The sequence below is a fragment of the Microtus pennsylvanicus genome, chromosome 7, assembly GCF_037038515.1.
Source record: "Microtus pennsylvanicus isolate mMicPen1 chromosome 7, mMicPen1.hap1, whole genome shotgun sequence".
Lineage (NCBI taxonomy): Eukaryota > Metazoa > Chordata > Mammalia > Rodentia > Cricetidae > Microtus > Microtus pennsylvanicus.
In genome coordinates, this window is record NC_134585.1 from 99,745,912 (window position 1) to 99,761,688 (window position 15,777).

Below are 15,777 nucleotides of genomic sequence, written 5' to 3' on the forward strand. Positions count from 1 at the left end.
ATTCCTTAAAATAAATATTATGATAGATAGATAGATAGATAGATAGATAGATAGATAGATAGATAGATAGATAGATAGATAGATAGGAAAGACAAGGAAGCCAGCCTGAACTATGTGAGACCTTGTCTCAAAAAAAGCAATAAAAATTAAATAAACTTTCTAAAAACAGTCATGCTTTAGATCCCTTACTTTTTTCTCTCTGATAGTTTCTGATTAGGGACTAAGATAAGATTACTAAATAATTAAGTAAATTTGAAGATTTATTTATTTATATTTTCTGTGTATGCATGTTTGCCTGCATGTATATATGTCTGTGTACAACTTGCAAGCCTGATTCCCTTGGAGGACAAAAAAGGGATTCCTAGAAATTGGAAATGGTTGTGAGCCATTATGTAAATGATGAGAATAAAACACAGGTCCTCTGGAGGAGCAACCATACTCTTAAACCGCTGCTCTTTCTCTCCATCCCAAATCAAGTGTTGGTTTGAATGAGAATGGCCCCCATGGGATCATATATTTGAATGGTTGCTTCCCAGTTAGTAGACTGTTTAAGAAGGCTTAGGAAGTGTGGCCTTTTTGGAAGAGGTATGTCCTTGCAGATAGGCACTGAGGCTTAAAAGCTTACTCCAGACTCAGTCAGTTCTTTTCCTTTTCTTTCTTTTTTTTTTTTTTTTTTTTTTTTTTTGCTTGTGTATCACACGTAAGTTCTCAGCCACTGCTCCAGTGCTATGCCTACCAACCTGCCTGGCTGTCATATGCTTCCCACCATAATAATCATGGACTAACCTATGAAACTATAACCAAGCCCCAATGAGATTCTTTCTTTTATATGTTGCCTCGGTCATGGTCTTTTCTTCACAGTTACTATTGAACAGTAACTAGACAGAAAATAAACTTGAACTTAAATAAACCTCTATCACATATTAAGCCTTAAAGATTTCAGGAAAGTTACTTAACCTCTGCAAAACTCACTTTCCACGTGTAGCTTGAAATATAGCTCATATGTGACTACTTTAGAAAATGGTACTAAAATTAAATATTAAAATAATTACCATAGTAGCTACTGACACAGAAGCGCTAAATAATTGTTAGCCATATGAATCATTATTATTATTATTGCAGCATGCTAATCATGAAGGCATTGGTAGAGATTAATGCCAGTGAAGAGAGATTTTTATAGTTCATTGATGTATCCTAAAGTGTGCGCGTGCATTAAATTGTATAAGAAAATTATACCCATTCCTTAATCATGTGTAAAAACAAAATTTTACAGTGGGTATAATTGCTCATTATTAATTATCTCCATCATCTGCTGATTTAATAATTGCCTCTCACATGAAGTCAAAGACAATGTCATCAATTCTTATTCTCGATATTTGGCAAACACTGTTACACTTCCTCTTTCTACTCCATTCATCTCTAAAAGTTCAAAGTCACTCCCTAAAAAGTAGAATCAAAATAATACTGCTCACCCATAAAAGAAAGGGCATACAGAAGGGGTGATGATGGGCCGGCTTTGATCAACAGAGATTAGTTTGGTGTGCAGTGTTTCAGGGCAATGAATCAGGCAATCTTTCATTCCATTATCTTTGTTTTTACATTGACTCATTTATTGTGCATGTGTGTGCAGGTCCTGGCACACAGGAGTCCCAGCACACGTGTCAGTCAAAGGACAAATTGCAGGAGTTCTTTAGTTCTTTCCTTCAACTAAGTGGATCTCAGAAGCCCAACTCAGGCTGTCAGACTTGACAGCAAGTGCCTTTACCCACTGAGCCCTTTCTCCTGGCTTCATGGTTTTACTGAGGTAATACAGGCACAGCTCTCTTTAAATATAAACATAGAAACATAAATAGGAATGGTACATTTTAGCTATGTGGTTTATCCATACAAGTAAAGATTGTCTTGGTCTCTTCATTGTCTCACAGTACCCTCACACAGCCATTACCCAAGCTCTTAATTTTGAACTAAAGTATGAATCAACTCGATTACTGCACTTGCAGTATACAACACAACACATTTTTACCTTTTGAGACAGGTATTCTTAAGAGTGGAGTAAAAGTAACTGTCTCATAAAACATGAACACATCCTTCCCTTCCCTCCTCTCCCTTTCCCTTTCTTCCTCTCTACTCCCCTCTCTTCCCTTCCCTTTTTTTCCCTAAGCAGAAAAGCACAATGAATTTCCCTCAGAGGTTTGATACACAACTTAAGCAAATTAAAAGCAATTGGAAGTCAAAGAAGCAGTGCATTATTGGTCTCTTTTGTTCTTAGCCATTTAGTAGGCATCCATCTGCTGCAGGTATGGCTCAGCAGTTAATAGGACTTGTAATTCTTGCAGAGGATCTAAGTTCAATTCCCAGCACCTACATCAGGGGGGTGCAAGCAACTGTAACTCAAGATCCAGGGGATCTGACCCATTCTTTGGGTTCTCACAGGTACTTTTTCACACATAGCATACACATACACAGAAACACAGATGGCATTAACCAGTGTGTCCCCAATCCCTGATGACACATTGTACCCTTCTTCTAGCCTTTTATTCTAGCTCTCATTCAGTTGTAGTTCACTGTTAAAACACATTCTCCATTGGGACGGATGAGAATATACTTGATATATCTTTCAAAACATGCAGATTTCTTTGGAGGAAGATTCAAAGAGCAAGAAGAAGGAAGCCTTTCTATTTATCATGTGGTAAGTAGAAATAATTGAAATGACATATTTAAATTCAACAAGTCACTTAATAATCTTATTAGGTAACACTTACAGATAACATAACTCCTATTCAAGGATAGAAAATAATGTCCTCAAGTTTGCATATGAAGTACATAGTGTGGCCTGGCCTCAGAGCTAAGCAGAGATGGTTCTAAATCTCACACTCAGGCTGTTCCCTAGCTGTCTTACTAACTCCATAGTCTCACACAACTGGTCCTTCTAAACACAGCTTCAGGGTCTGAGGTAATTTAAATGTAATACAATCTGAAGACAATAGAACCATGTCTGAGGGTCTGCAAGATATCTCAGCAGGTAAAAGCACTTGCCACCAAGTCTTATGGATAGAGTTTGATTCCCAAAAATACCAAGATCCACAAGTTGTCCTCTGACTTCCACAAGTGTGTTGTGTCTCACATTCACAGCCACAAAAAAAAGTTGATAAACAAATATAATTTTTTTCCAAGTTAAAACACCTATTTCAAGCTTTAAAAGTCTATATACCATGTGAGATGGCTATTCCTGATTGTCAACTTGACTCATCAAGAATCAACTAAAACCCAAGCAGTTTGGCATACCTGGGAGGGGTTTTTCTTAATTAAATTACTAGAAGTGTGAACACCCACATTTCATTCAAATCTTTTGAGATGGGAAGAATCACCTTTAATCTGGACCACACATGTTGGTGGCAGTCTATATAATGGACATGAGAAAAGAAAGCTTTTGCTTTTTGCCTGCTGGCAAGTTTATTTCTTTACTGATATTAGAGTCTACTTCAGGATTCTGCGGCATACTGAAGATCAGTTGAGACAATCAGTATCCTGGACTGAACAACTCTAGGAATCTTGGCCTTTCTGCTGGGAGATAGCCAGTGATGAACCACAGCCTGTACACCATTTCAATAAATCCCTTCTCTTTATCTATAGATTCATTGAACCAGTTCTATTCTTCTAGATAACCCCGACTAATATACCACACAAATATATAGAGTCTCAGATATTTCTAAGAGTATAAATACTCTGACCCTCCCACGGACAGTCCATAATAGTGTTTAAGATAGATACTATTTATTTTAATTATGTTAAACCCGCATTCAGTCTTCAAATACTTTTACTCAATCAATAAATATCTCTAGTATTAATATATGCTGCCAATATGTCCACCATCTCTCAACGAAATTTGACAAATATGTTAAGAGCATTGTGCAAAATTATGGAGACCCACTGGTGAGCTAAACAGGGCATGGGCCCTGTCCTTAAAGAGCTTGCAGAGCAATAGAGAAGATTCACGAAACAAGTCTGAAACCGTGATTATGGCTGGAGCTGTAAACACAGTTGCATGGTGTATGACAGTGGAGGAATCACAGCTGTGGGTGGCTAAGGTGGAATGTGAAGGGAAAATGACAGTTTATTGGGCTCCAGAAGAGAGAAGAAAAGCAAAGAAAGATGAAATGGGATGAGGTCATTGATATAGGCATTGTGACACAGAATGTCCGGCAGCTGTGTAAGGCTCACTAGAGCAGACTTAAATGATCCCACAACAGTTGATCCGATAGCCAGGAGGGGTGCTAAGTGGGCAGCATGTGAAAATGTGTATATGCTGAGCAAAGGCGGTTCACATTCCAGAGAGCACAAAGCCAAAATAGCGCACGAGTTAAAGCTTGCAAATTATCTAGATCTAGAGTCTTTTCATTTAATGTCTTTGGACCACATCTAACCACAAGGAACTGAAATCACAAGAATAAAACACCAAATGAAGAGAGATGACCATAAACTATCAAACTGCTTCCATGCCATTCTCTCTGCTGATCAAATGGAGTAAAATATGGGCAGAAAAAAAATCCCCAAGGTTTCTATACTACAGAAAAGAAAAGGAAATTTAGAGTTCTAAGAAAAAAATAAGTCAGCAAATAATTTCAGCTTATACCAGGCTTTCCTCCAGAAGAGCTTGGGGAAACTAGCTTAAGGAAAGTAGATTTCTTTTTTATTATTGATTTTTATTGAGCTCTATATTTTTCTCTGATCCCCTAGATTTCTTTTTAATAAAATCTCTATAATAGTAAAACTTTTACAAGTTCTATGATTAGTAAGGAATTAAAGCATACCATGGCGCAGACCATGGCCCTGTTAATTATGTATATTCTAGGTTCCAGTCTGACAACTGTCCTTTATCATCACAGGATATCTTTGACTTGGAACATAGTGATTCCTGAGATAGGTCATGATAACATAAACACTGATGTCATTTGTTGACATATGCAGGAGGCTCTGGTTCAGTGGCTACACATCTTGTTAAAGACACCAAGGTCCCTTCGCTGAGCCTTTATCGGTGATGTTCATGGTGGGGAGACATAATGTCTCTCTGGGTCCTCTACCCTCACCTTCTACTAAAGTTTCATGACTCCTGCACTTCAGATGTAATGATTCTTCCAACCTTTAATTAATTCACCTATCATTTTTCAGGTGATGTTTTCTTTAGACATATGACGGAACAACCCTCAATGAGACTCTGACAGTAAAGTAACTAACAATATATGGTAACTAAGTTCAAGCAGTCACTAGAAATAGAAATAGCTAACCAGAGAACAGCAAATATGAAGTATTGATACTATGTGAAAGAGGATTTTTATTTACATTTATTCATTTACTTGTGTATCTATTTATTTGGGGGGGGGTGAGTGTGCAAAAACCTTATACAAGTTTCTTCCCTATCCCTACCACCAGCTCCCAGTGGAGCAGTTGTGATCCAGTGCTGCTAAGTTCATTTATCACTGTCTGGTAAAATAAGTTAGTTAAAATTTTAATGTTCCCTTGGGTTGGTAAGATGGTTCAACAGGTAAGGGTGTTGGCAATAGAATCCTAATATTTTTGATTTAAGTTTGATTCTTAGTTCCCAATTAAATGAGGAAGAAGAGAAGTGACCCCACAATGTTGTCTTGTGACTTCATGTATGCTGTGCCATGTTCATTTGCACATGGGCATGCACACACACACACACACACACAATAATAGTAACTGAAAAGCTTTTGAAATAGCATTTATAAAAATTGGATGTGCCTAATAAGCAAATTAAACAAAGGTATGGACAAGGTCTAGCTAGGCCAGAAAAGAAGGCATTCATCTCACACCATAAAGGGTGTGAAGAATGTCCTGAGTTTCTTTTGTACAATTTTGAAGCTGATAAAAATATGATCCAGCTGGGCGGTGGTGGCGCACGCCTTTAATCCTAGCACTCGGGAGGCAGAGGCAGGCGGATCTCTGTGAGTTCGAGACCAGCCTGGTCTACAAGAGCTAGTTCCAGGACAGGCTCCAAAACCACAGAGAAACCCTGTCTCGAAAAACAAAAATATATATATATATATATATATATATATATATATATATATATATATATGATCCAATTTCCACATAAATCAAGTCTGTCTGACCATGTGGAAAGCAACCTGAGAAGGCACCACCAGGGAGAACAATAACCTGCTGTCATCACTGCCAGCATGATGAGAAAGCAAATGGAGGCTTTAGCTGGAACCATCTCAACAGAACAGGCTGTGGAATACACTGATCTGGTCCAGTGAGGGAGCACCCAGCATCTTACATGCTGGCAGATGTTGGCACACATCTCTCCACAGGAAGTACCACATGTGGGGACCGCACAGCAGGGCAGGCAGAAGAAATGAGCAAACCACGCAAACTCAGTGCAGTCGTACTTCACCGTCTGAACAGCAAGGTCCTCTTTGGGAAGAACCATCCATCCCGGAGAACACTCGTGGACAGGCAATTCAGAGAGCTTGCACACCCACTTCAGTGAAGGCCTCCTCACAATCATAAATGCCTGTGGTGTGGCAACCACAGGGATTGCCAAATCAGTTCTTTGTCAAGGAAGAGGAAGTAGCTGTTTGGGGATAACAACCTTTATGTGGATCCAAATAACAGGAAGGGGCCTTTTTGTTTTCTTCTTTTCTGTTTTGCTTTGTTTTTCTTTATTCAGGAAACACCCCCCACATCCTGACAGCTGTGGGCTACAATAGGAAAGAAGCAGGGCTTTCAGAGAGAATTTCTACATTCCCATCACTGACAAACTCCCGCAAGGAATGCTGCTTACATTAGGGGAGTTCAACTTAGACAATTTTCACATGCCTATCCTCTTTCTCTTCATTGGTTTCCACCAACAAATAGGGGATAAAGAGGAAGAAGAAGGAGGTGGTGGTGTTGAGAGTATGATGTTGGAGGGGGAGGTAGTGGTAGATCTGGGGTGATGGTGGAGGTATTGGAGGTAGAATGGTGGTGGTGATGGTAGAGGAGGAGAAGATGGTAGATATGGGGTGGGGGTGATGGTGGCCAAGGGCTATGTGTATGGGGAGGGAAGGTAGCACAGCCCCACCGTCTGGTCAACTATGGGACTCCTGCAAGCATCTCAGAAAGACATTGTAGTAGTATGGAAGTGAAAGACCCGGATAAATCCAGACCCTTTTAGCAGGCTCTAGAATAGAGCCAAAAATCTAGCAGGAAAAATAGAGCCAAAAATCTAGCAGGAAGAGAAGAGCCAAAAAAAATCTAGGTTAGCCGGTTCAGTGACTCTGTTCCAGGAACTAGCTGACCATAAAGTTAGATTACAATCTTGAGAATAATCTTGAAAAACAGGGAGTTACCCCCTTGTGATTATCACTGGTATTTTCAGAATTTTCCAATGATACCTTTCCTACCCCTTTGGGTTGTGGTTTTTTTTCCCTTAAATACCCCTTCCCCCAGCTACTCGGTTTCGAACTCCTCTACCCCTGCGTGGGAAATGAGTTTTGCCCCAGCGCACTGGTTCCTATCAATAAACTTTGTGTGATTGCAGCAAGGACGGTCTCTCGTGAGTTCCTGGGGGGTCGTGTTATCTCAAGACTTGAGTGAGAGTCTCACCACTCTGGGGGTCTTTCAGAAGGAGTTGCGTGAGTAGGCTGAAACTCAACTTTGCCTGAACATGATAGTTCATCTTCTGAGGCACCAGTCAGTGGCTGTGACTTCTACTTCCTCCGGTGTAAATAGGGAGCAACCAGCCTCTTTGGGTAAAGATAGAGCTAAATGAAAAAATAGATAGGAGGGCACGAAATGAGAGCCCAATCCTGCTGTAGAATTTAAATGACAGAAGCGGCTTGCCTCATCTTCAGAATGCACGCTCCTGATTCATCTCGCTCAGTCTTTGCACTTTGTGCTCCCGTAGCTCACTGTTTCCAGGCACTAATGAGTCAGCTCCTTTCACACCCTCAGATGTTCCCTGCTGTACCCACACACGCCTGCTCCCGCTTCTGAATAACCAGTGTGTCCGTGACAAATGCTACACTTCATGTGTTCTTTGGCTCTTGCTGTTCTGTTTGTCATCAGCTGTCACCCGGTAAATCCACCCATTCCTTAAGGAGCAGCTGAAATTTCCTTTCTCGGTGACCTGTCTCTGACTCTACGCTGAATCATTTCATCACCGATGTCTCCGTTCTGCTGTGGGGCTAAACAGCTGGCAGCACACTTCAAACTTCACTGAGATTTCTCCTCGTTTCTACCTTGAAATAGCACTGATTCTCTCCCCATGCAATGCTGTAGCCCTTTAATACGGCTCCTCATGCTGCAGTGACCCTTGGCCATAACATTATTTTTGTTGCTCCTTCATAAGCGTAATTTTGCTACTCTTATGAATCATAATGTAAATAGCTGTATTTTCTGATCGTCTTAGGTGAGCCCTGTGAAAGGGCAGTTCGACCAGCAGGTTGAGAGCCACTATGGTAAATGTAAGATGTTAGAGGTGAGTCACTTGTCTTGCCTAGTGTCTAGCACAAACTCTGCAGTATTGAGAAGACTAAACTAAACAAAGCTATTTTGAATCCCTTTGTAAAGGCTAAGTCTTACATGGAAATTCACCATATCAGTGTTTACTTCTCCCTTTTCTACAGTATGACCATTCAGCCAGGAGAATATATATAACACACATTCCCACCTCTACAGTATTTCTAGTCTTTTAAAATGAATAGGATATAAATATACCTACATATGTTCTATAAACTATTTTTTATTAATACTGTAACACTCTACCCATTAAAGACTTAGCAAAATATAATTTTGCTAGATCAACCATTAAAGGAACAGCATGAACATATATAAGCAATTTCACATTATCACTTTGTTCTTCCTCCTGTCCAAATATAAGCCAGTTCTTGAACTGTAATCCTCTTACTACAGCCCCCCGAGTGCTGCCATTACAATTCTGTGCCACCATATCCATCCTGATTGATTAGTTAGTTAGCTAGCTAGCTAGTTAGTTTTCATTTTTAAGACAAGAGACTGATCTTGAACTCATGCTCCACTCCCCTCAGCCTTCTGAGTACTGGGTTACAGGCCTGCAGCAGCATGCTTACCCTGAGTTTCACTGGTTTTTTTTCTTCTTGTTGTTTGTTTGTTTTGTTATTTTTTTGTTTGGTTTGGTTTTTTGAGACCAGGATTTCTCTGTGTTGCTTTGGAGCCTGTCCTGGAACTAGCTCTTGTAGACCAGGCTGGCCTTGAACTCAGAGATCTGCCTGCCTCTGCCTCCCGAGTGCTGGGATTAAAGGCGTGCGCCACCATCGCCCTGCAGGTGCTTCACTGTTAATGCATGAAGTGCACATAATTATCAGAAGCTCAGGCCCCAGCACGAGCTTTGCATGTGGATCTTTAAGTGTTAGGATGCAAGGTGTTGACTAAGCTGACCTGAATGTGCTCTTAATTCTTTACATAAGTCAACACTGACAGTTGTAAATAGCCTCAGCAACTATGGCTCAATACCTTTGTAAAGTAACTCATTATAACCTGCATTTCGTCATAGCAATTACTTATAAACCTTCTTTTGGATAATGGTAAGTCATTAGAAGCTCTCTGGTTTTCATCATCTAAAATGCACAGAGCTTACTCAGAAATTTTTATCTAATTTTTTTATTGATTAATCTTTAATTTGTATATTACACATATGAATTATTCATAGGCTGAAAATACTCACAACACTGAAAATTCCTAGAGGAAAAAGTAACTGTGTAATTGTGATTCTGAAACGGATTCACAATTCTAAGCTCCTTGCTGCTGATCAATTGCTCATACACTGTGATTAATAATGCAGGGTTTCCCGGGAGCACAGTTGTATCAGAAAGCAGCTGACTGTATTTGTAGACGTGAATTTGCTGCTCCAAGCGGTCCCATTCTTACACTCTCAGTACATAATAATGGGGTTGATCCCTAATTCTATTCTTAGAACCCAGCGACACATCTCAGGCAGCTAAGCAGAAGCTAGCATGTTAAATCAGAAAGCAAAGTGTGGCGGAAAGGAACAGAAGCGGAAAGCGAGTCTTGTCCCATTGTGGGAGGGAAGAAGCTGTTCTCAAAGGAAAGGTGAAGTCACAGGAAAATTAGCACCCTGGATCTTTGGAAAGTTCTAAATAGTGGCCAGTTATGATCTTCATGTCAGTCTTGGTCTGGTCACCTGTTGCATTTTATTTTGGCCAGAACTGAACCACCTAATACAGCCAAGGAATGTCATGAGTGACACAGCTTCAGAGGAGGTAGTTACAAGAAGCTCTGAACTGCATCATGAATGGAAACCTGCACAGGAATGCAAGATGAGAAGTTAGTAATGGATGCAAAGTTGAAGTCAGGTAGGAGAGGCCTCCCAGGATTCCATCACACATTAAGTGAAAATGGTTAGTGATAGCTTCTTTATTTTAATTTCCAAATAACTAGAAGAAGGGAGTATTTTTTAAAAAAAAAAACTTTTGCCATTTGGTATAAACCAATGTTTTAGACGTTGAACATTCTGTTTGCATTGATTATTCTTTATATTAAGATGTGCATAAATATGCACAATTGTGCTAATTAAAAATCTTTAAAAATTGTCTACCAAATGCTAGTTCAAATATTTTATAAAACTCATTAAACTTCCTCAAAACGGTCTCTGCTCTCCAGATAACCTGGAAAACGGAAAATCAATGACAATGCGATGTTTGCATTATTTCAGGTATTCACCCACAGGGTCGTAGAAAACGCTGTCAGGAAGCATGGTAAAACTGGCTGCAACCGAATACCTCGGGCGTTTTCTAGGGCTCACTCTGAACCTTCAGACTCAAAGACTAATGTTTGGGCAAGTAGTCTAAGTCTGTGGGACTCGGGACCAGCTTCCTGAGGTGCAAATCTGTGCAGTTTGGCTGACTTGAAGCTGTTGTTTTGTACAAAAAGTCCCACGTTTTGATCTGCTCTAAGCTCTGCAAATTATGCTACAGACGTGTGTAAGTGCAGCTCTGAGAGCTCAAAAGAGAGTAAGATGATGTCACCTCTTCCTTTTACTATTATCTCTTTATTGATTTATTTCCTACTGAAAGATTCTTTCCTTTCTTTTTCTCCACCGTGGAATTACATTTCGATGACCGGTCCATAACATGGGCAGCAGTATTCATTTCTGCCTAGTGCTTCATCCTTCACCCATTGCTCCTCCTGGGGAATAATCTGGAAAAAATATATGTTTACAGAACCGATTTGTGCGCAGGGTATAAAAATGGCAGAAACCGCCAATCCCAGATTAGACAAATGAGAAGTAAACATCCACCATCATCGGAGCATTTGAACAGCTGTGTTCAGAATTACCACCTCAGTGTCATTTTTAGCACTTGGTTCTACCTCCAGTTCTTATCAACAGAACACAGGGCCCAGAACGTTGCAATCAAGCAGAGAATAACGAAGAGATAGTTGGGAGCCTGGAGATGGCTTGGGACAAAGTGTTTCCCATGCAAGCAGGAGGAGTAGAATTTGGAAGTTCCTAGACTTTGTAAAAGTCAAGAAGTTACTCCAGCCAGTCTATAATTCCAGAGACATGTTGATCCCTGGAGCAAGCTTGCTAGCTAGGCCAGCAGAACAGTCAGGCCCAGGGTTCAGTGAGAGACCTCACCTGAATAATTAAGAGGTGGATCAAGGAAACACCTGGCATCAATCTCTGCCTTTTGGACGCACACACACACACACACACACACGCGCGCGCGCGCACACACACACATACACACACACACACATACACACACACATACACACACACACACACAGACACACACACACACACACACGTACACACACACACACACACACACACACACCCCATAAGAGAAAAAGAATTAAAGAGAGAAGTTGATTAAGGACATATGTCATCACTAACTCCCACGTCTTTATCTTTTAAGGTCTCTCCTAACAGTCTCTCCAATGACACGCCCCACTGCCTTCATGTATGTTGACTTTTAAGAGACACTCATGTAATCCTGAAAAACATCCATTTGAAATATCCATTTGATCTCCCAATTATGCCCCAGATTAGTAAACAAATGTTGCGATTATCCACTTCTGTTTCTTCGTTTGTTTGTTTATGTCACCAGCTAAAGAATGATAACATAACTAATAAGCCTGCCATATTTAATATTTCCCAACCTACTGTTGTATTTCAACCGCATTAAAATAACCTCTATGAGAGCTACAGAAATGGCTCAATGGTGAAGAGCACTGGCAGCTCTTGAGGAGGATCCAACTTCAATTACCAGCACCCACATAGCACCACAACCACCTAGGACTCCAAACCTGGTGATCTGATGCCCTCTTCGGGCCTCCATGGGTACCACACACAGAGTGGATACCTGACAAGGTCTAATGTTGCTGTCAAAATTTCAGGATAAACTGATTATAAAGCGGCTATAATTTTGGAACATAGATGTGGTCTGTGTAATCCATTCTACATATATTCTATGTAATCCAGTCAGACTTTACAGAAATCAAGCCTTTTATTTACAATAACTGATTATCTTCTTTGCTAAAAAAAAAAACTTACTGATATTTAAAAACCTTAATCAAAAAATTTCAAAATTTGAGGACCACTGATTATAAACACAAACACACACAATTGTTTATCTCCAATTAGTTATTAAACTAATCTTATACTGTTGATAACAACATGTAACTGTATATTTCAGCATAGGAATATCTTAGTGTAATGAATTATAAGCTAATAAGCTTACTTATAACATTTTTATCTCAATGCATTATTAACTAATAACAATTTCTTCCTGAAAATGAAACTGAATTTAGAACACCAGAAAAAAATCAATATTTCTAAAATACTAAAATCATTATGCATTTAAAGATAACACTTTTTCTTAAAGATTTTTTTTAATTCCCCAAGAATGCCCCCTTTAGTGTGTTCAGGGGCAGATTATATAGAGATAGCCACACCCCACCAGAAACCACTCTCCTGCCATCAGGAACCACTGAAGGTCTCGTGCTCAGAGCAGCTGTAGGCACTTAGATCAGAGGATTACAAGAAATTCAGGATCTGGGGTCTCACTGTTCCCAACTAGCTGAAAGAAAGTGGAAGTCTCCCAATCTTGAATAAAATTTCGCAATAGCCTGTAAGTTCTTAGAAGCCTTGCCAATGTAAAGCACTGAATCTAATACACTGCATTTTATAGCAATAACAAGGCCAGAGATTTGTATGCTGTTTTATTGTATGCTACAGACAGTGTATATAAAATAGTTAAACCTTGTGAAACAGAAATGCATGAAGATTCAGAGAGGTAGATGTTAACGATTGACAAGTAAAGACTGTGTATAATGGCACGTGTTAGAGAAGCTTCTGTACAGACTTCAGAATATCCACTGGTTCATGAAAAGTGGTTTAAGAAACCTCAAGATGCTATCAGATAGCCAATGAGGCCCACAACGGAGATAAGCCTGTTTGGTTGTAACCTGCCTGTCTGCACGATGGTCCCCTCGGTGTATTTTGGATATATTGTGATTTATGACTTCTGTGGCTATGGAAAAGTGGTTATCGCTTCTGTGAGGGAACAGGTCACTGGGGGACAGCCCGAGTCTGTTCTGTTCCTGTACTATGGTTAGTCACATCTGGCCCAGAATAAACTCTTAATCCCTTTGAACTCAAAAAAAAAAAAAGAAAGAAAGAAAGAAAGAAAAGAAAAGAAACCTCAAGATAGCTGACTACAAAAAGGAGCAGACTTTCTGGGGTCTGAAGTGATTTGTACTAGAAGACACTCCGGTCAGCAGAGGGTCATGTTGAGCATTCTACAGACAGAACTGTTTCAAGTCTGCAGCTGTCTGGGAAATCTTCACGCAGTTGAGCCCAGCCTCCAGCCGGAGCTGCTGAACCACCTTTTTCATGGTGGCCACGCTAGAGGAACCCTACATGGCGCTCTGAACAGCCGTGCTGACCCGTCGGTCCGGGTGAAGGATGGCAGGTCATGGGGCAGCAGGGGGGGGGGGGCTTAAAGATGTTTTAAAATCCGTTGTTGTCAGGGTTTCTGTCCTGATCGGTTCCCACAATTGTTAATTCCCAAAGAAACCACACAGAGGTCTACATTAACTATAAACTGATTGGCTTAGTATCTCAAGCTTCTTATTAACTTTTGTATCTTATATTAGCTCATTATTCTTTTTTTTTTTTTTTGGATTTTTCGAGACAGGGTTTCTCTGTAGCTTTTGGTTCCTGTCCTAGAACTAGCTCTTGTAGACCAGGCTGGCTTCCAACTCACAGAGATCCGCCTGTCTCTGCCTCCCGAGTGCTGGGATTAAAGGTGTGTGCCACCACCGCCAGGCTTAGCCCATTATTCTTATCTGTGTTAGCCACAAGGCTCAGTACCTTTTTCAGAGAGGCAGTCACATCTTGCTTCTTCTGTGGCTGGGCCAGGACTGTAGAAGGAGCTTGCTTCTTCCCAGAATTCTCCTGTTCTCATTAACCCACCTCTATTTCCTGTTTGGTTGTCCCACCTATACTTCCTGCCTGGCTACTGGCCAATCAGCATTTATTTAAAATATAATTGACAGAATGCAGACCATTGTCCCACACCACTATCAGTGAAAATAAATACTTATGTAACATGTTTGTCTGTGATTTGATTCAAGACTATGATACCAGAACTGATGAATCACCATCCCTGTTAGAAGATTGTATGTTCCTGCATGAGAAAGCATGGAAAATAAATGAACAATGTCCAATTATCTTCATCTACATTTAAAAAGATAATTAAAGAAATGGGGTTATTTTTGCCCTTAGAAATCAATGCACAGAGACTTTTAAAATCTTCTTAAAGAAATAGACTGGTTTCCAGGGTATAATATGATTTTAGCTATTGCATGAAACCCAGAAAGAATAAGCCAATTAGATGAAGGGAGGTCGGGCCTTTAAATACTTTGAAACACAGTGTTGCATACAGTATGCAGGGGACAGATATCATTCTTATTCCAATCAGGGGAAGAGTTTCATGAGGGTCTTAGGATTATCTTCCCCATGTAACACTGAGATGCCTCCTCCTGGTGTTGCTATGCTCAATTAAGATGTATATAACTCTCCCTGTTCTGAGCCCATGCGGTCAGGTTCTCATTCTCACTTATCCGGAAGGATCGAACATATGTATCCGAAAAGTGTGACTGTCTAGTTGCCTTCCCAGATGTTTTCATCTTAAATTGACAGAATGGACTCCCTGAGGTTTTCTCTGTGGGAGTTAGCATCTTGGTCTCTAGTCATTCTTACTAACTGAGACATAGATGAGACTGGTTTCTGAGCACAGGAAGGTGAATATCTGCCTCTGGACTGTAGTGATGTCACCTGGTAAAGAAGTACACCATCCTGAGGCATTCTGACAACGTGACAACTGACTTTCGAAAGACAAAATTCTCCATTCATGCTCATGACACGTACACTGAGAAGTACTGAGACCAAACCAATGAAATAGGTGGCTCAGAGGGTCAACGTGCTTGTCATACAGTCTGACGATCTGAATTCAATCCCTGGAACTCATGTGGTGGGAGAAGAGAACTTATTCACTCAAATTATCCTCTAATCTATCTGCGGATACCATAGCACGCACATGAACTCATGCACGCACACATACGCATGAACAAAAAAAATTAAAACTTTAAACTCTAAAATAATGCCCTATCGTAGATATGAAAGCAACATAGTAATCCCTGCCTGAATTGCATGGTAATGAATGAGAGAACGGAAGCTCACTCTCCAGCTGAGATTTAACTTTG

The 15,777-nt window shown here is 40.2% G+C and overlaps 1 pseudogene; it reads right to left on the bottom strand.

Annotated features, from left to right (window-relative positions):
* Window positions 1-12,973: 12,973 nt before the first annotated feature.
* Window positions 12,974-13,932, bottom strand: LOC142853843 (guanine nucleotide-binding protein G(I)/G(S)/G(O) subunit gamma-5 pseudogene; annotated as a pseudogene).
* Between the last annotated feature and the right edge of the window lie 1,845 nt (window positions 13,933-15,777).